Here is a 27,977-nt window from a genome sequence, read left to right as displayed (position 1 = left end):
AAGAAGAATGTAATTAATATGACCATACATATTTGACATGCTTTGCATGACATAAGCACACTGGAGAAAAAGTCTGCCAATAAAATGACATAGTATGTAGGATAGGAGCAAGCTGGAAATGAGGATATGGTGCCGATTTGCGTGAAAATCAAGTCTTCTCAGCATAAATGTAGGTGGAGTATGGTTCACGACCTTTTCCTCTGATCAGTTTATGGATGACCATCAAAATCATTTTATTTTAAATGGGAAAAAGTGCAATAATGTGTCTTCAGCAGACTTTTCTTCTGTATCTTGTCCCTTACACGTGATCTTTATATTTTAAGAATTTTGGATCAGATACCAAGAAATTTTACTTTTACAACCATAATTCCGTGTAACCAAGGAGAATCAGATAAAGGTAATGAAGTAGAATGATTATGGTAAAGCAAAAAATGTTTCTGTGCAAAACTTAATAGTTCCACTAGATGGTAGCAAATGGTTGTTTTATACCTTTACAGTGACTGTGTTGTTTATAAAATGATCACTTTTCCTTCTTTCTTTCTTTTTTAAGATTTTATTTATTTACTTTTCTGAGTAAAACCTATACCCAACATGGGGCTAGAACTTAAAATCCTAGGATCAAGAGTTGCATGTTCTGCCAGCTGAGCCAGCCAGACACCCCAAAATGCTAACTTTTCTAAAATTAGAAAAACAATTCTGGAAAGTAAAAATTGAATCTGAAATGCTGCTTCCTTTGGAGAGGGTAAAACACAGTTGCGTTTAAATCTGTCAAAGAAAAGGCAGATAAAACTTCTTTTCCTAATAGTCTTTTCAAGTGGCAAGAAAACATTAATTCCAAGCCTGGTTTCTGGTGGCTTTAGATAAAATTTTGCAGAAAATCGTGGGTCGTGTATGGACTATTTCTCCTAGTGTTACGAAGTTTGTATGCTTTTAAATGACCTGTCCCTGGAGTGGGGCAGCGGCAGGGGCCCAGCATGCAGTGCACACCGCCTTAGCTGCAGCAGTAGTGGCTGCCGTAGAGCCACCCCTGCTGTCACAGCCCCTGCTCTGGTGCAGCCACCCTCGCTCCCTCTGCTCGTCCTCCCTTCGCTAGCACCATGGCTGACAAGGTGACCGAAGAACAGATTGCCGAGTTCAAGGGAGCCTTCTCCCTACTTGAGAAAGATGGTAATGGCACCATCACAACAAAGGAACGTAGAATTGTCATGAGGTCATGGAGTCAGAACCCAGCAGGAGCCAAATTGCAGGAGATGATCAATGATGAGGTGGATGCTGATGCTAATGGCACCATTGACTTCGCAGAATTTTTGACTGCGATGGCTAGAAAAACGAAAGATACAAGCAGCGAAGAAGAAATTTGCGAAGTGTTCCGAGTTTTTTTTACAAGGATGGGAATGGTTATATCAGTGTGGCAGAACTATGTCGTGTCATGACAAACTTAGGAGAAACACTAACAGATGAAGAAATAAATGATCAGAGAAGTAGATATTGATGGAGATGGGTAAGTCCACTATGAAGAATTCATACAGATGATGACTGCAAAATGAAGACCTACTTTCAGCTCCTTTTCCCCTCTGTAGAAGAATCATATTGAATATTTTACTTACCTCTTGCAAAAAAAACAAAAACAAAAACAAAAGCAAAAAAACAAAACAGAACAAACCGTTCATCTACTCTTTCTCTTTCTATAAAGCAAAACTGAATGTCGAAAGTACCTTCTGTCCACACACACAAAATCCACACATATGCATTGGTGGTCCTGCCTCCTGAAGATCAAGCTACATGTCAGTGTTACTATATAAACGCTTGTACTCCCTTAATGATAGGAAAGCACTTAGTGGACTCCTTGCGTGTCCATTTGCTAACGGCCAGTTTTTCATGAATGTAGCTTGACAATTGAGCACTGTCAGGCTTTTGTATTAAAAATGAAAAATGAAAAATCAAATTTGAAACCTATTCAAAATGTGTTCCGGTTCAGTTTGTTAGTATAAATTGTCGAACCTGGTTTACTGAAAACAAACCTTTAAAATTGGCTTACCTCAGGACGCTGTGCAGAAAAACGGGTGAAGGATAGAATGTCTAAGCGCAGCCCCACTGAGCTGGCTGGCCCTCTGGTACTTCCATGCGCCCACCTGTGATGGTGGGGACACACATCCCTGCGGCATGCCGCGTGTGTTGGTTTGGTGTTGTCCGTGTTGTAGTTGCACGAAACGGGGGTGTCAGGCTGTCACGATTCGTACAAATGTTTCAAAAGAAACCTTTACCAAGGGAACGTCTTTGGACTCTGTTTTTAAAATCTTCTGAGCCATGGGTTGGAGCCAGCAGACTGGGCTGTAGCTGTGGACTTCAGCACAACCATCAACATTGCTGTTCAAGACATTATAATTTATATCCATTCCAAGTTGTAAATCCTGGTCTTTTTCCCCCAGTAAAAGGACTATTAACTTACAAAAAATAAAATGCCTTTTTCCTGGATTCCCATGGTCGGTCATGAAGTTGGTTGTGTTGCAATAAAATTTGAAATGAAGAGAACACTTGGAGGAGTTCAATGTGACCGTGGAATGATAGTATAAGTAAACATTTTAAAACAAGATTTCATCTGCTTTTGATCTATTTTCCACAAACCTTTCATTAGTTTTGCCAAACAGAGTTTCATATAGGTAGTCTGCTAGTGGCTCACGGTTTAATTAAGGATAATCTGATTAAAAATAGACATTTCAAAAGAGAGAGGATCGAAGCAAGCAAATGAGTGGTATCACATATGTATGTACCAGTTTGTTTAATGATTCACCCGTATAGAGGCATTTGGGCTGTTTCCAGGTTTTGGCTTTTACAAAGAAAGCTTCTATGAACATTCACCTACAGGTTTTTGCATGAACATAATTTTCATTCCTCTGGGATAAATACATACACAGGTTTGCAGTCCCTGAGTCATATGATATTTATATGTTTAGTTTTAAAACAATCCATCTAATTTTTCCGGAGTGGCTGTACCATTTTACATTTCCACCAGCAATATATGGGTGATCAAGTTCCTTGTCATGCTAGTCAGCACTTAGTGCTGTCCTTATTTTATATTTTAGCCATTCTGATAGGTGTGAAGTGATATTTCAATGTAGGTTCAGTTTGCTTTTCCCTGTTGGATAATGATATTGAACATATTTTCATGTGCTTATTCATCATCTCTATATCCTCTTCACTGAAATGTCTCTGTATACCTTTTGCCTGTCTTCTCATTGAATTATTTATTTTTTCACTGTGGAGTTTTTAGTGCTCTTTGTATATTATACATACTGGTTGTTTGTCCGACATGTGGCTTTCAAATATCTTGTTACAGTCTGCACCTTGTCTTTTCGTCCTCTTAACAGCTCTTTCACATAGGAGAAGTTTTTAGTTTTGATGAGGTCCATTTCGCCAAATAAACTCTTTAATGAGATTTCTTATCTGAGATTTAGCTTGTGAAGAAACACATGATAAGACAAATATTGTAGATCTATTGTAATATAATTTATGATGAGCATCTCCCATTTTGGACTAAAAACTTTAATAAAAAGCACAATTTACCTATATTTTTGTGAATAATAAAACTATGCACATCTTTTTTCTTAATTTGTATTTACTTTTTAGAGAGAGAGAAAGAATGCAAGCAGGGGAAGGGCAGAGAGAGAGGGAGAGAGAGGATCCGAAGTGAGCTCCACATTGAGAGCGGAGAGTCTGATGCGGGGCTCAAAGTCACTAGCTGCGAGATCATAACCTGAGTTGAAGTCGGGTGTCCAACCGACTGAGCGCCCAGGTGCTCCTGTACATCTCTTATTTTTATCTTCTCCCTCAGTTAGATTGAAATTTCTTTTTTGAGGGTTAGGATTGTGTTCATTCATCCTGAGTCCTCTTTGAAGTTGGGTACAAGGTCTTACACAGAACAGGTGTTCAACAAATATATTTTAATATTCCATCAAGCCATCATGGCAGGGTGTAAAGAGGTAGAGTTTGCAACAGTGACTTGAAATTCTGGCTTTGCCTCCTTGCCTGCAGTGAAAATTGGGTGAGTCATTTCACTTCTTGAGCTTCAATTTCCTTACCTAACATTTTGGATAATTATACCAAGTTCATGGTCTTCTCGTGGGTTTCAAATGAAATCACATCTGTGAGGCACCCAGTAAGGTGCGTGACACATAGTAGATTGTAAGTAAATGGTAACTATTGGAGTTACCAGGATTTCAGCTCCATAAATCCTTTTTGAAAAAAAAATTTTTTTTACATTTATTTATTTTTGAGAAACAGAGTGAGACAAAGTGTGATCAGGGGAGGGGCAGAGAGAAGGAGACACAGAATCTGAAGCAGGCTCCAGGCCCTGAGTAAGCGGTCAGCACAGAGCCTGATGTGGGGCTCGAACCCACGAACTGTGAGATCACGACCTGAGCTGAAGTCGGACGCTCGACCGACTGAGCCACCCAGGTGCCCCTCAGCTCCATAAATCCTTAAACAGAGATTATAAAGACTCAGACTACTGGGGTTGAGTCTTTGAATACATACCATGTGATGAATTGAACTGTATGAAAAGTCTTGATTGCTTTAAACCATACATTCTAAAGAAGTCATAATTACATTGATGTACACTGTCATCTAGTGCAAAATTTTTTAGTTTGGTGGTTATATCAAGGCCATTTTTAAATTTCACATCTTTATTATTTTGATTATAAAAATATAAATTGGTTCTTTTTCTCTTGATGAGAGAAAAGGGGGCTTAATTTTGATGTAAGAAACAGAGCTGTTACACACCTCAGTAGTCCTTTCTTCCCACTTGGAGCTTTGCCTACATTTTTCTTTTTAACTGAAGTATACTCGACCTACAATGTTATATTAATGTCAGTTGTGCAACATGTAGATTCAACAATCCTATACATTACTCCATACTCACCACAATAAGCTAATCAACATCTGTCACCATACAATATCATTTCAATCTTTTTTTTTTATGTTTTTAAAAATTTTGTCAGGCCAACTAGGCCATAAAAATATTTTTTTAATTTTATTTTTTATTTTTTAAAATTGACATCCAAATTAGGTAGCATATAGTGCAACAATGATTTCAGGAGTAGATTCCTCAGTGCCCCTTACCCATTGAGCCCATCCCCCTCCCATCCCCCTCCAGCAACCCTCTGTTTGTTCTCCATATTTATGAGTCTCTTCTGTTTTGTCCCCCTCCCTGTTTTTATATTATTTTTGTTTCCCTTCCCTTATGTTCGTCTGTTTTGTCTCTTAAAGTCCTCATATGAGTGAAGTCATATGATATTTGTCTTTCTCTGACTAATTTCGCTTAGCATAATACCCTCCAGTTCCATCCACATGGTTGCAAATGGCAAGATTTCATTCTTTTTGATTGCCGAGTAATGGTCCATTGTATATATATATATACCGCATCTTCTTTATCCATTCATCCATTGATAGACATTTGGGCTCTTTCCATACTTTGGCTATTGTTGATAGTGCTGCTATAAACATTGGGGTGCATGTGTCCCTTTGAAACAGCATCCCTGTATCCCTTGGATAAATGCCTGGTAGTGCAATTGCTGGGTGGTAGGGTAGTTATATTTTTGGTTTTTTGAGGAACCTCCATACTGTTTTTCAGAGTGGCTGGACAAGCTTGCATTCCCATATCAATGCCATTTTTAAAATACATTTTATACAGTTACAAGTTGAGAAATATTTGAACCTGAATAAAACAACAAATGCTTATAAAAATGTATTAATGCATAGAAGAAAAATAATCAAATAATGAAAACTTATTCTAAAATATTTATACATTTGGGATGCTTCGGTGGCTCATTGGGTTGAGGATCTGACTTCAGCTTGGGTCATGATCTCGCAGTTCGTGAGTTTAGCCCTGCATCGGGCTCTGTGCTGACAGCTCAGAGCCTGGAGCCTGCTTCAGATTCTGTGTCTTCCTCTCTCTCTGCTCCTCCCCTGCTTGCATGCGTGTGCGTGCTCTCTCTCAAAAAGAAATAAACATTAAAAAAAATTTTAAAAATAAATTATTTTTACATTTTACTGAATGTTTCATTTCTTCATAAGCATAATATAATAATCAAGCTGAATTAAATAACTCTGCTTAAGTGTAAGGTAAATATAATCAAGTGGTGGATATCAAATTAACATAGAAAATTACAGAGCAAAACAGAAATATTTTAAGTCAGTTAATGACTTAGCATTAGCTAAGAGATTTCATTTTACCTATGTTTAAATTAACAATATAACTATATTTGCAGTTGAGAAATTGCTTCTCTTATGTTGTTATAGTTAGCAATTTGTATCAACACAAGTTTCAGTTACATATTCTTGTAATCATTTTAATTTTCAAGAGTTGCAGAATTTGATTTCATTCATCTTTAGCAAATGCTTCTTGAATTTTGTGATTAAATGAGGCTGTGATTAACAAGACCCGCCCCCTCCAGATTATTTGGGAAACTGCTATAGCTATAAAAGACATCCTGCAGGAATTATGGAGTTCAGCTGGAGGTTAACTTTCTGTTGCCCAGGTAAAGAGCACTGGCTACTTGGATATTAGATTTTTTTTTTTTTCAGCCACAAAGTTCTAATTCAGTGTTTCTTAACCTGTGCCCCTTTGATTACCTGGGCCTGAACTACCCAGGCAACTTGTTATAGATTCCATGGCAAATTCCAGATAAGGTGAATCAGAATTTCCTGAAACGCTGCTCAGAAATCTACATCTTTCACAAGTACTCTAGGTGATTCGTATGTCAAGTTTGAGAATTTAGGTTTCTTGTTTTTCGTACTTTGTCACTCCCAATGCAGTTGAGTCCAAGGTTTACTGGCTGTGTCGCGGCAAGTAGGTTCTAAAATGTGAGGCAGCAGAGGCTGCCATGCGACTATACTTCTGTCCCAACAGTGTTTCACACTGGGCTCAATTTCTGATTGTCATGGCCTAAGGTGGGTGGTAGCTTCCAGTTTGTCAGCGCTTCATAACCACACTTAGCCCCCAGTCTGAGAAATTATACAAATGTACAACATGGACACTCTATGCTCCCTTCTTGGCCTTCAACTGAGAAAAACAGATATTTGCCAACTGTGGCCAGGCAGGGAAGAAGCTGGGGGAATAAATATCCCGATCTCTCTTTTCTCCCACCCTCCAGTCCCGTGTTTATGCCTCTGATTGGCCAAACTCAAGCAGAAGTCAGAGCATAAGGGAGTCAACTCATGCATTGCATGAAGATTACAAGGCACAAAGACGGAAGGAATAAGATAGAGGGGAAACAGAATATTCAGCATACACATTTAAAATACCTCAAATGCAGTTCTGTCACAGTATAGTGTATACCATGAATTGGTTAAAGCAAACCTTTTGTGAGGAGTATGTGAATCAGAGTGAGGATAGGTATGAGGAAGCTTTTTACTTGGTTTTGCCCATTCTCACCTCCAGAATCTTTACTGCCATTGCTAAATAGGGTCCGATCAGGAAACTCATTTTATACTATGTCTAGAAGGTCTGTATAACTGATCTTTAGGTAAAGAATGCAAAAGAATGATGAATACATTTATTTAATGGAACCCATAAGCATTTCAATATATGATGAATATTACATAATTATATGCAACCACTGTATTTAAAAATTTTTTTAATGTTTATTTATTATTGAGAGACAGAGAAAGACAGACCATGAGCATGGGAGGGGCAGAGAGAGAGGGAGACACAGAATCCGAAGCAGGCTCCAGGCTCTGAGCTGTCAGCACAGAGCCCGATGCGGGGCTCAAACTCACTAACCGTGAGGTCATGACCTGAGCCAAAGTCGGATGCTCAACGGACTGAGCACCCAGGTGCCCCAGATGAAAACCCTTTCTCAGGAGTGACCAAAAGAATGGTCTCTGATCTCCCAATGTCTTTATTTCTCTTTTTGCATGACTCAATCTGTTAGTTAGGATGTAACTTCTCTTGCCTGTGACAGAAATGTAAATTAACAATGGCTTAGACAAGATAGGAATTTATCTTTCTTTAAAAAATGTTTTTTAATGCTTATTTATTTTTGAGAGAGAGAGAGAGAGAGAGAGAGAGAGAGAGAGAAAGCATGAGTGGGGGAGGGGCAGAGAGAGAGAGGGAGACACAGAATCCAAAGCAGGCTCCAGGCTCCAAGCTGCCAGCACAGAGCCTGACATGGGGCTTGAACACACGAACCGTGAGATCATGATCTGAGCTGAAGTCAGATGCTTAACCAACTGAGCCACCCAGGCACCCCTCTTTCTTTTAGGTAGTAGTCCCTGGCTGGTATGACAACACTGCTCTACATGGTTGTACAGGGATCAGGTCCCCATTTATCTTGTTTTCTGTCCCTCTTCTGTACTTGTCTGTACAGTTCAAGTTGGCTGGCCATGATATTCATGTTCCAGACAGCAGGATGGAAGAAGACACAAGAGGGAGAGAAGGAAAACATGCTTTTCCCTTTAAGGGTGAGAACTAACATTTGCACACATAACTTCATATTCTGTTGGCCAGAACTTTATCACGTGGCCATGCATAGCAGCAAAAGAGGCTCAGGAATTCAGCCTTTATTTATTTTTTTAAGTTTATTTATTTATTTTGAGAGAGACAGAGACAACATAAGTGGGGAAGGGACAGAGGGAGAGGGAGAGAGAGAGAATCCCAAGCAGGCTCTGTACTGTCTGTGCAGAGCCCACTGTGAGGCTCGAACTCATGAAACTGCGAGATCCTGACCTGAGCTGAAACCAAGAGTTGGATGCTTATCTGACTGAGCCACCCAGGTACCCCAGGAATTCAGCCTTTAGATGGGCAGTCATAATAAGCACAAAATTTGATTACATCAGAATGGATCACAGGGCTGCCTGGGTGGCTCAGTCGGTTGAGTGTTCAACCGTTGGTTTTGGCTCAGGTCATGATCCCGGGGTCGTGAGATCGAGCCCTTCATTGGGCTCTGTGCTGAGTGTGGAGCCTGCTTGGGATTCTCTCTCTCTTCCCCCCTCTGCTATTCTCCCCAACTTGCATGTCTCTTAAAAAAAAAAAAAAAGAATCACAGACTTAAATGCAATACTATAAAATTCCTAGAAGATAGCATATGAGAAAATCTGGATAATATAGGTTTTGGTGGTGACTTTTTAGATGCAACACCAAAGACACAATCCATGAAGAAAAGAATTTGTAAGCTGGACTTCATTAAAATTAAAAATTTCTGTTCTTTGGAAGATACTGTCAAGAGAAAAAAAGACAAACCACATACTGAGAAAATGTCCTTATCATATGTCATCAGGGAGATGCAAAAAGAAAGCAACAATGAGATACCACTGCACCCCTATTAGAATGGCCAAAATCTAGAACACTGACAGTATCAAAAGCTAGTGAGGATGCGGAGCAACAGGAACTCTCATTCAGTGCTAATTGGAATGCAAAATGGTACAGCCACTTTGGATGACAGTTGGGCAGTTTCTTAGAAAACTAAACATATTTTGTCATATAATTCCAGCAATTGCATTCCTTGGTATTTATTCAAATGAGTTGAAAATATCCACATAAAAACTTGCACACGGATGTTTATAGCAGCTTAATTCATAATTGACAAAACCTGGGAAGCAACCAAGATGTCCTTCAGGATGTGAATGAATAAATGCACTGTGGTGCATCCAGACAACAGAGTATTATTCAGTGCTAAAATGAAATGAGCTATTAAGCTATGTAAAGAAGGACATGGAGGGAAACTTAAATGCATACTACCAAGTGAAAGAAGCCAATCTGAAAAGACTACATACTATATGATTCCAACTATATGATATTCCATAAAAAGCAACACGATGGTGGGGCGCCTGGGTGGCTCAGTCGGTTGGGCGTCCGGCTTCAGCTCAGGTCATTATCTCAAGGTTCGTGAGTTCGAGTTCCACACTGAGCTCTGTGCTGGCAGCTTGGAGCCTGGAGCCTGCTTCGGATTCTGTGTCTCCCTGTCTCTCTGCCCCTCCATCAGTCATTCCCTGTCTCTCTCTCTCTCAAAATTAAACATTAAAAATTTTTAAAAAGCAACACTATGGAGACAGTAAAAGGAACAGTGGTTGACGGGGTTTAGCAAGGAGAAAGGGATGAATAGGCAGAGCACAGAGAATTTTTAGGGCAGTGAAAATAACTCTATATGATACTATGATACTGTGGTGGGTATATGTCATTATACATTTGTCCAAACCCATGGAATGTACAACACCAAGAGTGAACTGGGATGTGAACTGTGGACTTTGGATGATAATGAGATGTCAGTGTAGGTTCATCAGTTGTAACAAATGTCCTGCTCTGATAGGGAATATTGATAGCGGGGATGATGCATGCGTGGGGGCAGGAAGTGTATGAGAAATCATTGTACCTTCCCCTGAATTTTGTTGTGAACCAGAAACTGCTTTAAAAAATAAAGTTTGTTGGGGTGCCTGGGTGGCTCATTTGGTTAAGCGTCTGACTCTTGATTTTAGCTCAGGTCATGATCTCGCGGTTTGTAGGTTCGAGCCCCGCATTGGGCTCTGTGCTGGCAGTGGGGAGCCTGCTTGGGACTCTTCTCCTCCCATTCTCTCTGCCGCTCTCTGTCCCCCCACCCCACGCACGTTCACACATGCTCTTTCTCTCTCAAAATAAATAAATAAACTTAAATAAATCAAGTCTATAAATGGAAGATACTGGGTGATAAAAGGCATAGATTGAGGCAGGGTGGCCTCAGAGGTCATCTTACTCACTTCCTTTATTTTGCATGCTGGGAAAAGGGAGGCCCAGACAGAGTGAATGAATTGTCTAACATCACACAACCAGGTAGCAGCAGAACCACAGCATTCCTGACTCTGACTCAGGGATCCTTTGGGATCCTTGTGTGACTGCACAGTTGAGCACAATCTCCATCTGACAAGATCATGCCCAGCCTTCTAGGCCTGACACAACTCATTATCTCTCTGGGGGTCCTGAGCAGGTTTCTTTCTGTTTACACGGGGTCCTCATAGTCAGCATTTTCATATGGAGAACACGAGGCCCAGTGAGCTGACTGCCCCTGCTCAGGCTTTACAGAGAGTAAGAAGCTAGCCAGAGCCTGCATCCTGGCTCTCTTCATTCCATTCCTCACTGTACCCCATATGCCTCTCTTCCCAGAAAAGAGACCTTTCTCCTTCACTTGAATGTATAATGTGGAACAGCTGCTCAAGGCACAAGACTCTAGAACATTCAGTGGCAACACCACATACATGTCACCTCTCTGCAACCTTTTTTCATGCCACAACACACAGCTTTCTTCTCTGTGCTTCTAGAACTTTGCCTATATCGATCATGGCCACTGTCAGAAAATTGGATTACATAGAATAAAGGGAGGGTGGATCTTGGGGGACAATCAGCAGCCTCTTTCAAATCTGGGTTTCTGTGGTCTTCCTCTGGATCATTCGCCATTGCCATTTAACCATCAGCTTTAGAAAGTCACTTACTTGTATCAGGGCCCTTGGTATCTGTGGAAAATGCTCAGTCTTTGTTTCCAATTTATATTTTAAATGTTGTAATGTTTGTATTGCTAAGGAAATTCAAAGGTTTGCTTCCTGCCAGCATATTGTGCTGGTTGCTGTAACTTTTTAACTGAAAATTACTTCTCATTCTGTTTGTAGAACCTGCAGCTTTTGTCCATTATTCACCCGAGCCTTCCATTTTCTAGTTTCTCTGGTCACAAGCCACTGTGTTTATGTGTCACCAGCAATTTTACTCCTTTGTGTGAGGGTGTTTTTGTTATTTCTTTGTTTATTCCTCAGGAATAGTTATTGTCTACTCTGCTCTGGGCAGTATGGGAACAATTGGATAGCAAACAAGACAAGCATAGTTTTTGCCCTCATGAAATTCATGGTCCGATGGGAGAGACAAAATTAACATCATATATATGTACACACACCTATACGTATACATATGTATGTGGGCGGGAAGGTCAGGGGAGTTTTCTCTGAAGATAGGACGCTTAAGCTGAGACCTAAAAGATAAAGTATGGATGAACTGAAGAAAGGGGAGAAGAATAGCGTTGGCAGAGAGAACAGCATGGATTAAGGTTCTGAGGAGGGGAAGAGCTTAATAAAAATTAGGAAAACTGGTGCACCTTGGTGGCTCAGTCAGTTAAGTGTCTGACCTGGGCTCAGGTCATGATCTCACTGTTTGTGACTTCAAGTCCCGCATCCAGCTCTGTGCTGGTGGTGTGGAGCCTGCTTGGGATTCTTTCTCTTTCTCTCTCTCTGCCTCTCCCCGACTTGTGCTCCCACTCTCTCTCTCCCTCTCACTCCCTCCCCCCCCCAAGGTAAATAAACTTAATAAATTAGGAAAACTGAAAGTAGATGAGTTTTAATGGAACAAAGTGGAAAGTGGTACAAGATGAGGTTAAAGAGGTTGTCTACAGGCTTGAAATTTATGGAAGGCTGTGGATGTCATTATGGATTTTATGCTGAGAACAATGGGAACTTGAAGAATTTTAAGTAGGAGAGTAATATGATGTAGGTTACATTGAAAAAAAAGTCCTTTGGCTGGAGTGCCTGGTTGGCTCAGTTGGTTAAGCATCTGACTGTCGGTTTCAGCTTAGGTTGTGATCTCACGGTTTCATGGGTTCAAGCCCCACATCTGGCTCTGTGATGACAGCGCGGGCCCTGCTTGGGATTCTCTCTCTCCCTCCCCCCCTCCGCCCTTCCCCCACTCTCACTGTCTATCTCTCAAAATAAATAAACTTAAAAAATTAAAAAAGAAAAAAGTCCTTTGGCTGCCACGCTGAAAGTGAATAGCAGGAAGGCCAGACTGGAAGCAAGAACACCAGCACGGAGTCGATCAGAATAGATCAGGTGCATGGTGATGGCACTTGATATAGGGTAGTGGTGGTAGACTCATGTTTGAGTCATATTTGGGAGGTAGATTCAGTGGTACGTGGCAATGGACTGATTATTATGGATGAGGAAGAAGAAATGATCAAATATCTGTCAGGTTTTGAAGTTTAAATACGGGCTGGATGGTACTGGCTTTTTCTGAGACAGGTAAAAGAGCATGTGGTACCAGTTTTGCAGAAAGATCAAGGGAAACTTATTGATTGGGTCTGCAGTAAAACTAGCCTTACCTAATGGGTTAAAATCTACTCCTGGACACAGCAGGCCAAGAGTTTACGCTTCATGATAGTTCCTTGATTTTAAGATGCCTTGAATTTTAAAATGCTATATTGATTTATATCAGCTTTTCATAAAGAATACTATCCTGTTAAGTGAATACATGGATATAACACACATCAATTGAACTGTTAAAATGTGGAAAATACATCTTAGATTTAAGGAAATGTGATATTTCAAGCTCACTGCAATGTAAATTATAATTGTAAATAAAGGATAATAATAAAGGACAGACCCAAATTAAAAAATTATTTTTAACTTCTAAAATAGCTCCAGGAAATCATTTTGCAACTTTCCAGAAAGGTATATATAATTGTCTATTGGATATCTTTATTGAGTGTCTCGTGAGTACCTCAGGGTTCTATGTGTTTGGAATGGAATTCACTGTTTTTCCTAAATCTTCAGCCTGCTTCTTTATCTAAACCTCCTATTTTGGTTAATGGCAGGCACCACCATCCTCTCACTTTTTTCTTTCGTTCATTTATTATTCTATTCAACATATATTTACTGAGTTCTTACTAGCAGCTAAGGACTATGTTCTCAAACCTCTTTTTATACCTCTTATCTTTCTGAGCGATTCAGAGGTTGTGGTAGCTTGGCCATGCGACTTGCTTTGGCCAGGGGGACAATAGAAAATGTGCTACAAGTGGACACTTTAAAAAAAGTGCTTGCACCATGGGGCTTGACCTTTCTTGCTGCTTTTGGGAACTCCGTGATTATGACTGTGTGACTAAGCCGCTGGATGTTTAGAGTCATGTCACCAAGCTCTTCCTATCACTCCATCTGACATCAGGTCGACAGCCAGACCAGACCTGTAGATCATCTAGCCCAGCCAAGCTGGCCCAGAGGGTCTTGGCCCAGAAGAACTGCCAAGACAGTTCCCAGAAATGTGAGAAATACTGTATGTTTGTATTGTTAAGCACCAACTTGTGGGGCGGTTTGTCATACAGCAAAATCTAACTGAGTCATGGGCTGTTTCCTTAGTGACTCTCTAGGAGTGGTGGATGAAGAAGTGTGGTTTCACATTTGTGTCCTGACATCTATTATTTTGGTATCTCGGGTACGAAGAGGTGCATTCCACCATCCTATTATGTTAGATGTTGGCTTCTGTAGTTTTACAGAAGAAAAAAATTGAGGCCCATAGAAGTTAAGTGGCTTGTCTAAGGCCACACAAGTGTTCTGTTAGAGAGTTATGATTTGAATTCACTTCTTTTTGAATCCAAAGCTCTTGATTTTTTCTGTAACATCAAACTACATTTGTCAAATATTCTGGATTAATGTTATGAAGAATGTAGTATGATTCTACATATGCAGTTTCTAAGTAACTAATTTTTTTGTAGAACAAAACAAAGCAAAATAAAAACTCCCCAAACCTGTATGTCCCATTGTACATTTTGTGTGGTTAGAGACTCTTAGCTTGAATAGTAGTTAATACATTTCAGTTCTAAAGCACTGGATTTATAACCTGCTTTTAACTAAACAGGTGTTTGTATTTACATGTTCTTATATAGATAAACATCTGTGAAGTGGTTATAAGTACTTGACATGAGTACATTTTCACTTAAGAAAGAGTCCCTTCATTCTGTCTCTACAACCTGTTTACTTATTCTCTTACATTTCCATTTCAGATTTGTGCTCAGTCCTAAATGGGCTAATACTCCACTTCTCTCCTTAGGCTTTTTTCTTTTTCTTTTCTTTTTTGGTGCAGTATCAGTTACTTCACAGAATGAAGTAGATGCTGTGGAGTGTACAAGCTCCTTTGTGGATATAAATTGAGAGTTTAAAAACATCTAAAAATATATTTATGTCATGTTTATCATATTTATAAAAGCTTCAAATTTTTAAGTAATTCCTGGAGGGCTTTAAGTATAAAAAGTAAAGCATATGTTTGAATATTATAGTTCGATACACTGATTTTTTTCCATTTTGATTAAATATCATATTAGTATAAATGTATTCAGTTACACATGTAGACAGGATAAATTTTCAGTTGCATCAAACCTGGAGGTGGAGTGAGGACTGAAACTAGTTTCTATCTTGAACTCTCTATCAGAAAATGTAATCTAGTCAGTTCCCAATAAACTCAGTCCCTTCCAGCCTCTTTTTCTCATGTCATTTCAAATGAAAACTCTTTGAGTTTGGGGTGCTTGGGTGGCTCAGTCAATTGAGTGTCCGACTCTTGATTTCAGCTCAGGTCATGATCCCAGGGTCGTGGGATTGAGCCCCGCCATGGAGCATAGTTAAGATTGTCTCTCTCTTCCCCTCTACCACTCTCCCCCACTCACGCGCGTTCTCTTGATCTCAAAAACAAAACAAAGCTCTGTGAATTTTACATTCTTCACTTTTCTCCGTGAGCTCCTAATTCTATTCTACTTCTCTTACAGAATTTTATCCTAATTTATTTCATGTTTACACGTCTCTTACTTCTCTACAGAAATGTACATAAATGAAAAGTATTTAAAAAAATTCTGTGTCCTTTACGGGGCTGAAAGTGTTAAAACACTATCTTGTGGATTAAGTAAAATTTTTCTCACAGCCATTTTCTTTAATAAATCCTTGCACATTGAATCCCATCTTGGCATGTGCTTCTGCGAGGCCCCGAAATAACACATTTGTCTTTCACTTATTGATTCATTGGAATCTTTTCTATAGTCTAGGTATGGGCCCTTTGTTTTATGCATTACAAGTATCTTTCCCAGTCTGAAGTTTGCCTTTTCACCCTTTTACTGGTGTCTTTTAATGAAAAGTTGATCTTAATTTTAATGTAACATAGCTTATTAGTGGTTGTTGCTTTTTATGTCTAGTTTAAAAGTCTTATTGCTCTGGGACGCCTGGGTGGCTCAGTCGGTTGAGCATCTGACTTCGGCTCAGGTCATGATCTCACGGTTCGTGGGTTCAAGCCCCACATCAGGTTGTCTGCTGTCAGTTAAGAGCCCACTTCACATCCTCTGCCCCCCTCTCTCTTTGTCCCTCCCCTACTTGTGGGCTCCCTTCCTTTCAAAAATGAAATAAACATTAAAAAAAAATCTTATTGCCCTGTGCCTACATCATGAAGAAATCTCCTAACTTATCTTCCAGAAGATTTATTGTTTTCTTATTTCATATTTATGTACACCAGATTATTGAATGTATTTTTGTATACTGTTGGAGATAGGAGTAAAAAAAAGTTTTTTATATTTTCCATGTAGATATTAACTGGACTCAGCACCATTCATTGAAAATACCACCCTTTGTCCTCTGCCTTGTAGTACCATCTTGTCATAAATCAAGTGTCTGCATATGTGTGGGAGTTTGTTTCTGGACTCTCAGTTCTACTCCCCTGTTCTATTTATCTCTGTGCCAATACCCTGATGTCTTACTGTCTGTAGCAGTAGAGTAGGTTGATGTCCCATAGAATGACTTCCCCCACCTTGTTTTTCAGGAGTGTGTTGATTGATTGATTTCTTTGTTATTATTTCTGCTCTAAATTTTTCCCGTAACTCTCCTTTTTTTGTTTTAATTTGCTCTTCTTTTTCTAACTTCTCGAGATGCTTAGATCATTGTTTTACAGGCCTTCTTCCTAATAGTGCATTTAATTCTGTGAATTTCATCCTAAAACGTAGCCTTAGCTACATGCGTAAGTTTTGATACATTGGTTTTTGAAATTATCATTCAGTTGAAAATACTTTGATTTTTGTCGTGTTTGCTTCTTTGAATCATGCATGGGTCATTTAAGTACTGCTTAGTTTCCAAATATTGTATATGAAAGATTTTCTAGCTGTATTTCTGTAGTTTATTTCTAACTTAATTCTGTTGTCATCAGAGACCATACATTCATATATGGTCAGCTTTTTAAATGTTCAAGTGTGCTTGAGAAGGATGTGCGCTTTGCAGTTTTGCAATTACCTATGTAGTCCTCTCCATACTATAAATTAGGTCAAGTTTGTTAGCCATGCTTTCCAAAGCTTCTCCTTAAGGATTTTTTGATCTGTTTTTTTCTATGAGTTAGTGACACAGATAAGTTAAAATATCCCACTAAGATTGTGGATTTGTCTTTTATCCTTTAGTTATGTCAAGTTTTGCTGTATATATTTTTGAAGGCATGTTATAACACGTATGGCAATTTAGAATTGTTATATCTTCATAGTAAACTGAATCATTTATTGTTATGAAATATGTGTCTTTAACTCTGTTAATGCTTTCAGCATTAGTCTATTTTGTCTGATATTAATATAGATATAGAAGCCTTTTTTGGTTAGTGTATGTATGATACATCTTTTTACCTTCTTTCAACATTTTATATTCTTATATTTAAGGTGTATCATTTATAAACAACATATAGTTATTTTTAATCTTTTAATTTGTATTTACATTTGATGTATGTATGATATATTTAGAACCACCCACATGATGGAAGATAATTTGCTTTACTCAAAATCCACTGATTTAAATGTTTAACACATCTAAAAAATACCTTCACAGCAACATCTGGACTGATGTTTGACCAAAAACTGGGTACCGTGGCCTGGCTAAGCTGACACATAAAATAAACCATCACAGATGGTTTTCTTTGCATTTGTCTAAGGATTAATGGTGCTTCTAGAATCTCTGGCTTGATGTCTTTCCTCAGTTTGGAAAATTATCAGCCATTATCTCTTTAAATAGTGCTACTCCCCAATTCTCTCTTTCATCTCCTTTGCTCACTATCCTTCTTTCCTTCTTTTCTTGGCTCTTCTGTGTCCATTCTCCCTCTCCCCAAATCCGTCACTGAGTAGTATGTCTTCACTGCCTTTAAAAAATCAAAATAAAAATAAGTTTTTGTCAGCTTTTCTAATTGGTCTTGGCTAGAGAGTTAGGTTTAATTACCTAGTTCATCATTACCAATTCTTTCTTCACCTGTGTCTAATATGTTCCTTTTTTAATTAAAATTTTTAATGTTTATTTATTTTTGAGAGAGACGGAGTGTGAGTGGGGGAGGGGCCAAGAGAGAGGGAGACACAGAATCCGAAGCAAGCTCCAGGCCCTGAGCTGTCAGCACAGAGCCCAAAACGGGGCTCGAACTCTCAGACTGTGAGATCATGACCTGAGCTGAAGTCAGACACTCGACTGACTGAGCCACCCAGGCACCCCAGTATGCTGTTCTTTACCCTGTCCATTTACTCTAATTTTTATAATATTTTTAGTTGTAGAAGTTATTCTTCAGTATATTTTCTGGTCATTTTTGATAGTCTTTTATGCCTTAAACATTTCAATACCACACTTTATTTCTTCTAATGTATTTTATTTACTTATGTTGCATTTTGTATTTGATAACTCCAGTATTTGTAATCTTTAAAGGTTTTTTTTAATGTTTGTTTATTTTTGAGAGACAGAATGTGAGTGGGGGAGGAGCAGAGAGGGAGACACAGAATCCAAAGCAGGCTCCATCCAGGCTCTGAGCTGTCAGCACAGAGCCCAATGTGGGGCTCGAACTCAAGAACCATGAGATCATGACCTGAGCTGAAGTCAGACGCTTAACCGACTGAGCCACCCACGCGCCCCTGTAATCTTTATAAGCCAATCTTCTGTTGCTTCTTTTTTCTGATTCTTACCCATAGTGGCTTGTATTTGTAGTGTCTTGTGATTTATTATTTTAGGCTCAGGTTCAATGAAATTTTATTTTGGAATATAATTGGAGACTTATTGTTGAGGTTTATTTGTTAGAAGAATTCAGGGATTGCTTTGATGAGGGGGGAATGATGTGGGGAAACCAACACGCTGTTTAAAAGCAATTACATATTCTTTGGGTAAATGCCAATAGTGCAGTTGCTGGGTGGTAGGGTGGCTCTATTTTTATTTTGAGGAACCTCCATACTGTTCTCCATAGTGGCTGCACCAGTTTCCTTCCCACCAACAGTGCAAGAGGATTCCCCTTTCTCAGCATCCTCACAAACACCTATTGTTTCCTGTGTTGCTAATTTTAGCCAATTTGACAGATGTGAGGTGATATCTCATTGTAGTTTTGATTTGTATTTTTCTGATGATCAGTGATGTTGAGTATCTTTTCATGTGTCTATTGGCCATCTGTATGTCTTCTTTAGAAAAATATCTATTCGTATTTTCTGCCCATTTTTAATTGGATTATTCATTTTTTGGATGTTGAGTTGTATAAGTTCTTTATATATTTTGGATATTAACCCTTTATCAGATATGTCATATGCAAATATCTTCTCCCATTCCATAGGTTGCCTTTTACTTTTGTTGATTGGTTTCCTTTATTGTGCAGAGCTTTTTATTATTTAAAAAATTTTTTTTAAATGTTTATTCATTTTTGAGAGAGAGAGAGCGAGTGCAAGCAAGGGAGGGGCAGAGAGAGAGGGATACACAGAATCTGAAGCAGGCTCCAGGCTCTGAGCTCTCAGCACAGAGCCTGATGCGGGGCTTGAACCCACAAACCATGAAGTCATGACCTGAGGACCTGAGCTGAAGTTGGATGCTTAACTGACTGAGCCACCCAGGCACCCCCACAGCGTTTTATTTTGATGTAGCCCTAATAGTTTATTTTTGCTTTTGTTTCCCTTGCCTCAGGACACATAGCTAGAGAGAAGTTGCCATGGCCAGTGTCCAAGAAGTTGCTGCCTGTGTTCTTATCTAGGATTTTTTAAAATTTAATTTATTTTTTTAATTTACACCCAAGTTAGTTAGCATATAGTGCAACAATGATTTCAGGAGTAGATTCCTTAATGTTCCTTACCCATTTAGCCCATCCCCCCCTCCCACAACCCCCCCCCCAGTAACCCTCAGTTTGTTCTCCATATTTAAGAGTCTTTAATGTTTTGTCCCTTATCCTGTTTCTATATTATTTTTGCTTCCCTTTCTTTATGTTCATCTGTTTGTATCTTGAAGTCCTCATATGAGTGAAGTCATATGATATTTGTCTTTCTCTAACTAATTTCTCTTAGCTTAATACCCTCTAGTTCCATCCATGTAGTTGCAAATGGCAAGATTTCATTCTTTTTGGCTGCCGAATGACACTCCATTGTATATATATATATACCACATCTTCTTTATCCATTCATCCATCGATGAACATTTGGGCTCTTTCCATACTTTGGCTATTGTTGATAGTGCTGCTATAAACATTGGGGTGCATGTGTCCCTTCAACACAGCATACCTGTATCCCTTGGATTAGTACCTAGGAGTGCAATTGCTGGGTTGTAGGGTAGTTCCATTTTTAATTTTTTGAGGAACCTCCATACTGTTTTCCAGAGTGGATGCACCAGTTTGCATTCCCACCAGCAGTGCAAAAGAGATCCTCTTTCTCCGCATCCTCGCCAACATCTGTTGTTGCCTGAGTTGTTGATGTTAGCTATTTTGACAGGTGTGAGGTGGTATCTCATTGTGGTTTTGATTTGTATTTCCCTGATGATGAGTGATGTTGAGCATTTTTTCAGGTGTCGGTTGGCCACCTGGATGTCTTCTTTGGAGACATGTCTATTCATGTCTTTTGCTCATTTCTTCACTGGATTATTTGTTTTTTGGGTGTTGAGCTTGATAAGTTCTTTGTAGATTTTGGATACTAACCCCTTGTCTGATATGTCATTTGCAAATATCTTCTCCCATTCCGTCGGTTGCCTTTTAGTTTTACTGATTGTTTCCTTCACTGTGCTTTTTATCTTGATGAGGTCCCAATAGTTCATTTTTTCTTTTAATTCCCTTGCCTTTGGAGATGGGTCAAGCAAGAAATTGCTGCACCTGAGGTCAAAGAGGTTGCTGCCTGCTTTCTTCTCTAGGGTTTTGATGGTTTCCTGTCTCCCATTTAGGTCTTTCATCCATTTTGAGTTTATTTTTGTGTATGGTATAAGAAAGTGGTCCAGGTTCATTCTTCTGCATGTCGCTGTTCAGTTTTCCCAGCACCACTTGCTGAAGAGACTGTCTTTATTCCACTGGATATTCTTTCCTGCTTTGTCACAGATTAGTTGGCCATATGTTTGTGGGTCCATTTTTGGGTTCTCTCTTCTGTTCCATTGATCTGAGTGCCAGTTTTTGTGCCAGTACCATACTGTCTTGATGATTACAGCTTTGTAGTATAGCTTGAAGTCTGGGATTGTGATGCTTCCTGCTTTGGTTTTCTTTTTCAAGATTGCTTTGGCTGTTTGGGGTCTTTTCTGGTTCCATACAAATTGTAGGATTGTTTGTTCTAGCTCTGTGAAGAATGCTGGTGTTATTTTGATAGCTATTGCATTTATTTATTTTTTTATTTTTTAATTTTTTTAAAACGTTTATTTATTTTTGAGACAGAGAGAGACAGAGCATGAACGGAGGAGGGTCAGAGAGAGGGAGACACAGAATCCGAAACGGGCTCTAGGCTCTGAGCTGTCAGCACAGAGCCCGACGTGGGGCTCAAACTCACGGACCGCAAGATCATGAACCTGAGCTGAAGTCGGCCGCTCAACCGACTGAGCCACCCAGGCGCCCCAATAGCTATTGCATTTAATATGTAGATTGCTTTTAGTAGTATTGACATTTTAACGATATTTATTCTTCCTATCCAGAGCATGGAATATTTTTCCATTTTTTTTGTGTCTTCTTCCGTTTCTTTCATAAGCTTTCTATAGTTTTCAATGTATAGATTTTTCATCTCTTTGGTTTCACCCCGTATTCCTAGGTATTTTATGGTTTTTGGTACAATTGCAAATGGGATCGATTCCTTGATTTCTCTTTCTGTTGCTTCATTATTGGTGTATAGGAATGCAACCAATTTCTGTGCATTGATTTTATATCCTGCAACTTTGCTGAATTCATAGATCGGTTCTAGCAGTTTTTTTTGTGGAATCTTTTGGGTTTTCCGCATAAAGTATCATGTCATCTGTGAAGAGTGAAAGTTCAAGCTCCTCCTGGCCTATTTGGATGCCTTTTATTTCTTTGTGTTGTCTGATGGCTGAGGCTAAGACTTCCAATACTTTGTTGAATAACAGTGGCGAGAGTGGACATCCCTGTCTTGTTCTTGACCTTAGGGGGAAAGCTCTCAGTTTTTCCCCATTGAGGATGATATTAATGTTGGGTCTTTCATATATGGCTTTTATGATCTCGAGGTGTGAGCCTTCTATCCCTACTTTCTTGAGAGTTTTTATCAAGAAAGTTATGCTGTATTCTGTCAAATGCTTTCTCAGGATCTATTGAGAAGATCGTGTGGTTCTTGTCCTTTCTTTAATTGATGTGATGAATCACATTGATTGTTTTGCGGATATTGAGCCAGCCCTGCATCCCAGGTATAAATGCCACTTAGTCATGGCGAATAATTTTTTTAATGTATTGTTGGATCTGGTTGGCAAATATCTTGTTGAGGATTTTTACATCCATGTTCATCAGGTAAATTAGTCTGTAGTTATCCTTTTTCTAGGATTTTTATGGTTTCAGGTCTCACATTTAGGTCTTTCATCCATTATGAATTTATTTTTGTGTATTTACCCAAAGAATGCAAAAATACTAATTCAAAGGGATACATGCACCCTGATGTTTATAGCAGCATTGTCTATATTAGCCAAATTATGGAAACAGCCCAAATGTACATCAACTGATGAATGAATAAAGATGTGGTATATAGATACAATGGACTATTAGTCATAAAAAGGAATGAAATCTTGTCATTTGCAATGACATGGATGGAGCTAGAGAGTATTATGCTAAGCGGAATAAGTCAGAGAAAGACAAATAGTATATGATTTCACTCATGTGGTATTTAAGAAGCATAGCAGGGGCGCCTGTGTGGCTCAGTCGGTTAAGCGTCTGACTTCGGCTCAGGTCATGATCTCACAGTTCGTGAGTTCTAGCCCCGCGTCAGGCTCTGTGCTGACAGCTCAGAGCCTGGAGCCTGCTTCACATTCTGTGTCTCCCTCTCTCTCTGCCTCTTCCCTGCTCATGCTCTGTCTCTCTCTGTCTCAAAAATAAACATTAAAAAAAAATTTAAAAAGAAGCAAAGCAAATAAACAAAGGGAAAAAAAGAGAGGCAAACCAAGAAATAGACTCTTAATTATAGACAACAAAGTGGTGGTTACCAGTGGGGAGGTGGGTGTGGGGATAGGTGAAGTAGGTGATGGGGATTAAGGAGTGCACCTGTTATGATGAGCACTGGGTGTTGTATGGAAGTGTTGAATCACTATATTGTGTGCCTGAAACCAATATTACACTGTATGTTAACGAACTGGAATTCAAATAAAAACTTAAATAAAAGCCAATTTTGGCTTTGGTTGCTTATGCTCAAGTATTAACTTATCAGAGAGGTTCTCTCTGGCTTCTCAATCTCTATATTCTTGCCCCTTATTTTTTTTATAGTCATTATCATCTAAACCTATGTTATTTACTTATTCTTCTGTGTGCTTATTGACTGTCTTATGTTAAATGTACTTACCTGTGTCACTTAGTCATGTACAATTTTAAGGTTCATTTTGGTGGATAATAGTAGCTGCTTAAGGGGCCCCCGGATGGCTCAGTCATTTGAGCATCCAACTTTAGCTCAGGTCATGATCTCACAGCTTGTGAGTTTGAGCCGCACGTTGGGCTCTGTGCTGCCAGCTCAGAGCCTGGAGCCTGCTTGGGATTCTGTGTCTCCCTCTCCCTCTGCTCCTCTCCCGCTCACATTCTGTCTCTCTTTGTCTCTCAAAAATAAATGAACATAAAAAAATTTAAAAATAGTAGCTGCTGAAGAAATTTTTAGTGGATGTTGGCTTGCTAGTCACCTACAGCCTCATTCCTATGTCATAATGGAAGCAAGTCTCAGACCATATCCTGCCACATATACAGATCTTAAATAAGTGTTCATTCTCAAGCAGGTACAAAACACTTAATTCAACCCATTCTTTAAGCTTTTTAGAGCCGCAGGCCTCTGTCTTCTCAGATGTTTTGTCTTCCACCTTGAATGAAAGGTTCTGTTCTGGCAGAGGCATAACCGTATCCCACAGGCAGGATTTTATTACCTGTGGTTAGGTCAGGCCATGAGAAATTCTCTGAAGAGTTGGACCCAGAAATGTTCAGGGATCAAGCTTTGGGTGCTATCCTTAAGTGCACAGGCAATGGGCCTTGATGCTTTCTTTTCTTTTTTTTTTTCAGTATATGAAATTTATTGTCAAAATGGTTTCCATACAACACCCAGTGCTCATCCCAAAAGGTGCCCTCCTCAATACCCATCACCCACCCTCCCCTCCCTCCCACCCCCCATCAACCCTCAGTTTGTTCTCAGTTTTTAAGAGTGTCTTATGCTTTGGCTCTCTCCCACTCTAACCTCTTTTTTTTTTTCCTTCCCCTCCCCCATGGGTTTCTGTTAAGTTTCTCAGGATCCACATAAGAGTGAAACCATATGGTATCTGTCTTTCTCTGTATGGCTTATTTCACTTAGCATCACACTCTTGAGTTCCATCTACGTTGCTACAAAGGGCCATATTTCATTTTTTCTCATTGCCACGTAGTACTCCATTGTGTATATAAACCACAATTTCTTTATCCATTCATCAGTTGATGGACATTTAGGCTCTTTCCATCATTTGGCTATTGTTGAGAGTGCTGCTAGAAACATTGGGGTACAAGTGCCCCTATGCATCAGTACTCCTGTATCCCTTGGGTAAATTCCTAGCAGTGCTATTGCTGGGTCATAGGGTAGCTCTATTTTTAATTTTTTGAGGAACCTCCGCACTGTTTTCCAGAGCGGCTGCACCAATTTGCATTCCCACCAACAGTGCAAGAGGGTTCCCGTTTCTCCACATCCTCGCCAGCATCTATAGTCTCCTGATGTGTTCATTTTGGCCACTCTGACTGGCGTGAGGTGATATCTGAGTGTGGTTTTGATTTGTATTTCCCTGATGAGGAGCGACGTTGAGCATCTTTTCATGTGCCTGTTGGCCATCCGGATGTCTTCTTTAGAGAAGTGTCTATTCGTGTTTTCAGCCCATTTCTTCACTGGGTTATTTGTTTTTCGGGTGTAGAGTTTGGTGAGCTCTTTATAGATTTTGGAGACTAGCCCTTTGTGCGGTATGTCATTTGCAAATATCTTTTCCCATTCCGTCGGTTGCCTTTTAGTTTTGTTGGTTGTTTCCTTTGCTGTGCAGAAGCTTTTTATCTTCATAAGGTCCCAGTAATTAATTTTTGCTTTTAATTCCCTTGCCTTTGAGGATGTGTTGAGTAAGAGATTACTACGGCTGAGGTCAGAGAGGTTTTTTTTCCTGCTTTCTCCTCTAGGGTTTTGATGGTTTCCTGTCTCACATTCAGGTCCTTTATCCATTTTGAGTTTATTTTTGTGAATGGTGTGAGAAAGTGGTCTAGTTTCAACCTTCTGCATGTTGCTGTCCAGTTCTCCCAGCACCATTTGTTAAAGAGACTGTCTTTTTTCTATTGGATGTTCTTTCCTGCTTTGTCAAAGATTAGTTGGCCATACGTTTGTGGGTCTAGTTCTGGGGTTTCTATTCTATTCCATTGGTCTATGTGTCTGTTTTTGTGCCAATACCATGCTGTCTTGATGATGACAGCTTTGTAGTAGAGCCTAAAGTCTGGGATTGTGATGCCTCCTGCTTTGGTCTTCTTCTTCAAAATTACTTTGGCTATTCGGGGCCTTTTGTGGTTCTATATGAATTTTAGGATTGCTTGTTCTAGTTTCCAGAAGAATGCTGGTGCAATTTTGATTGGGATTGCATTGAATGTGTAGATAGCTTTGGGTAGTATTGACATTTTGACAATATTTATTCTTCCAGTCCATGAGCAGGGAATGTCTTTCCATTTCTTTATATCTTCTTCAATTTCCTTCATAAGCTTTCTATAGTTTTCAGCATACAGATCTTTTACATCTTTGGTTAGATTTATTCCTAGGTATTTTATGCTTCTTGGTGCAATTGTGAATGGGATCAGTTTCTTTATTTGTCTTTCTGTTGCTTCATTGTTAGTGTATAAGAATGCAACTGATTTCTGTACATTGATTTTGTATCCTGCAACTTTGCTGAATTCATGTATCAGTTCTAGCAGACTTTTGGTGGAGTCTATTGGATTTTCCATGTATAGTATCATGTCATCTGCAAAAAGTGAAAGCTTGACTTCATCTTTGCCAATGTTGAACCAGCCCTGCATCCCAGGAATGAATCCCACTTGATCATGGTGAATAATTCTTTTTATATGCTGTTGAATTCGATTTGCTAGTATCTTATTGAGAATTTTGCATCCATATTCATCAGGGATATTGTCCTGTAGTTCTCTTTTTTTACTGGGTCTCTGTCTGGTTTGGGAATCAAAGTAATACTGGCTTCATAGAATGAGTCTGGAAGTTTTCCTTCCCTTTCTATTTCTTGGAATAGCTTGAGAAGGATAGGTATTATCTCTGCTTTAAACGTCTGGTAGAACTCCCCTGGGAAGCCATCTGATCCTGGACTCTTATTTGTTGGGAGATTTTTGATAACTGATTCAATTTCTTCGCTGGTTATGGGTCTGTTCAAGCTTTCTATTTCCTCCTGATTGAGTTTTGGAAGCGTGTGGGTGTTTAGGAATTTGTCCATTTCTTCCAGGTTGTCCAGTTTGTTGGCATATAATATTTCATAGTATTCCCTGATAATTGTTTGTCTCTGAGGGATTGGTTGTAATCATTCCATTTTCATTCATGATTTTATCTATTTGGGTCATCTCCCTTTTCTTTTTGAGAAGCCTGGCTAGAGGTTTGTCAATTTTGTTTATTTTTTCAAAAAACCAACTCTTGGTTTCGTTGATCTGCTCTGCAGCTTTTTTAGATTCTATATTGTTTATTTCTGCTCTGATCTTTATTATTTCTCTTCTTCTGCTGGGTTTAGGCTGCCTTTGCTGTTCTGCTTCTATTTCCTTTAGGTGTGCTGTTAGATTTTGTATTTGGGATTTTTCTTGTTTCTTGAGATAGGCCTGGATTGCAATGTATTTTCCTCTCAGGACTGCCTTCGCTGTGTCCCAAAGCGTTTGGATTGTTGTATTTTCATTTTCGTTTGTTTCCATATATTTTTTAATTTCTTCTCTAATTGCCTGGTTGACCCACTCATTCTTTAGTAGGGTGTTCTTTAACCTCCATGGTTTTGGAGGTTTTCCAGACTTTTTCCTGTGGTTGATTTCAAGCTTCATAGCATTGTGGTCTGAAAGTATGCATGGTATAATTTTAATTCTTGTATACTTATGAAGGGCTGTTTTGTGACCCAGTATATGATCTATCTTGGAGAATGTTCCAGGTGCACTCGAGAAGAAAGTATATTCTGTTGCTTTGGGATGCAGAGTTCTAAATATATCTGTCAAGTCCATCTGATCCAATGTATCATTCAGGGCCCTTGTTTCTTTATTGACCATGTGTCTAGATGATCTATCCATTTCTGTAAGTGGAGTGTTAAAGTCCCCTGCAATTACCACATTCTTATCCGTAAGGTTGCTTATGTTTATGAGTAATTGTTTTATATATTTTGGGGCTCCTGTATTTGGCACATAGACATTTATAACTGTTAGCTCTTCCTGATGGATAGACCCTGTAATTATTATATAATGTCCTTCTTAGTCTCTTGTTACAGCCTTTAATTTAAAGTCTAGTTTGTCTGATATAAGTATGGCTACTCCAGCTTTCTTTTGACTTCCAGTAGCATGATAAATAGTTCTCCATCCCCTCACTCTCAATCTAAAGGTGTCCTCAGGTCTAAAATGAGTCCCTTGTAGACAGCAAATAGATGGGTCTTGTTTTTTTATCCATTCTGATACCCTATGTCTTTTGGTTGGCGCATTTAGTCCATTTACATTCAGTGTTATTATAGAAAGATACGGGTTTAGAGTCATTGTGATGTCTGTATGTTTTATGCTTGTAGTGATGTCTCTGGTACTTTGTCTCACAGGA

At 39.2% G+C, this 27,977-nt stretch overlaps 1 pseudogene; it reads left to right on the top strand.

Annotated features, from left to right (window-relative positions):
- LOC128311569 (calmodulin-1-like) lies at positions 1 to 27,977 on the top strand (annotated as a pseudogene).

This window comes from Acinonyx jubatus, chromosome X, assembly GCF_027475565.1.
Source record: "Acinonyx jubatus isolate Ajub_Pintada_27869175 chromosome X, VMU_Ajub_asm_v1.0, whole genome shotgun sequence".
NCBI classification, from domain to species: Eukaryota; Metazoa; Chordata; class Mammalia; order Carnivora; family Felidae; genus Acinonyx; species Acinonyx jubatus.
This window is presented reverse-complemented; position numbering and strand designations above follow the sequence as displayed.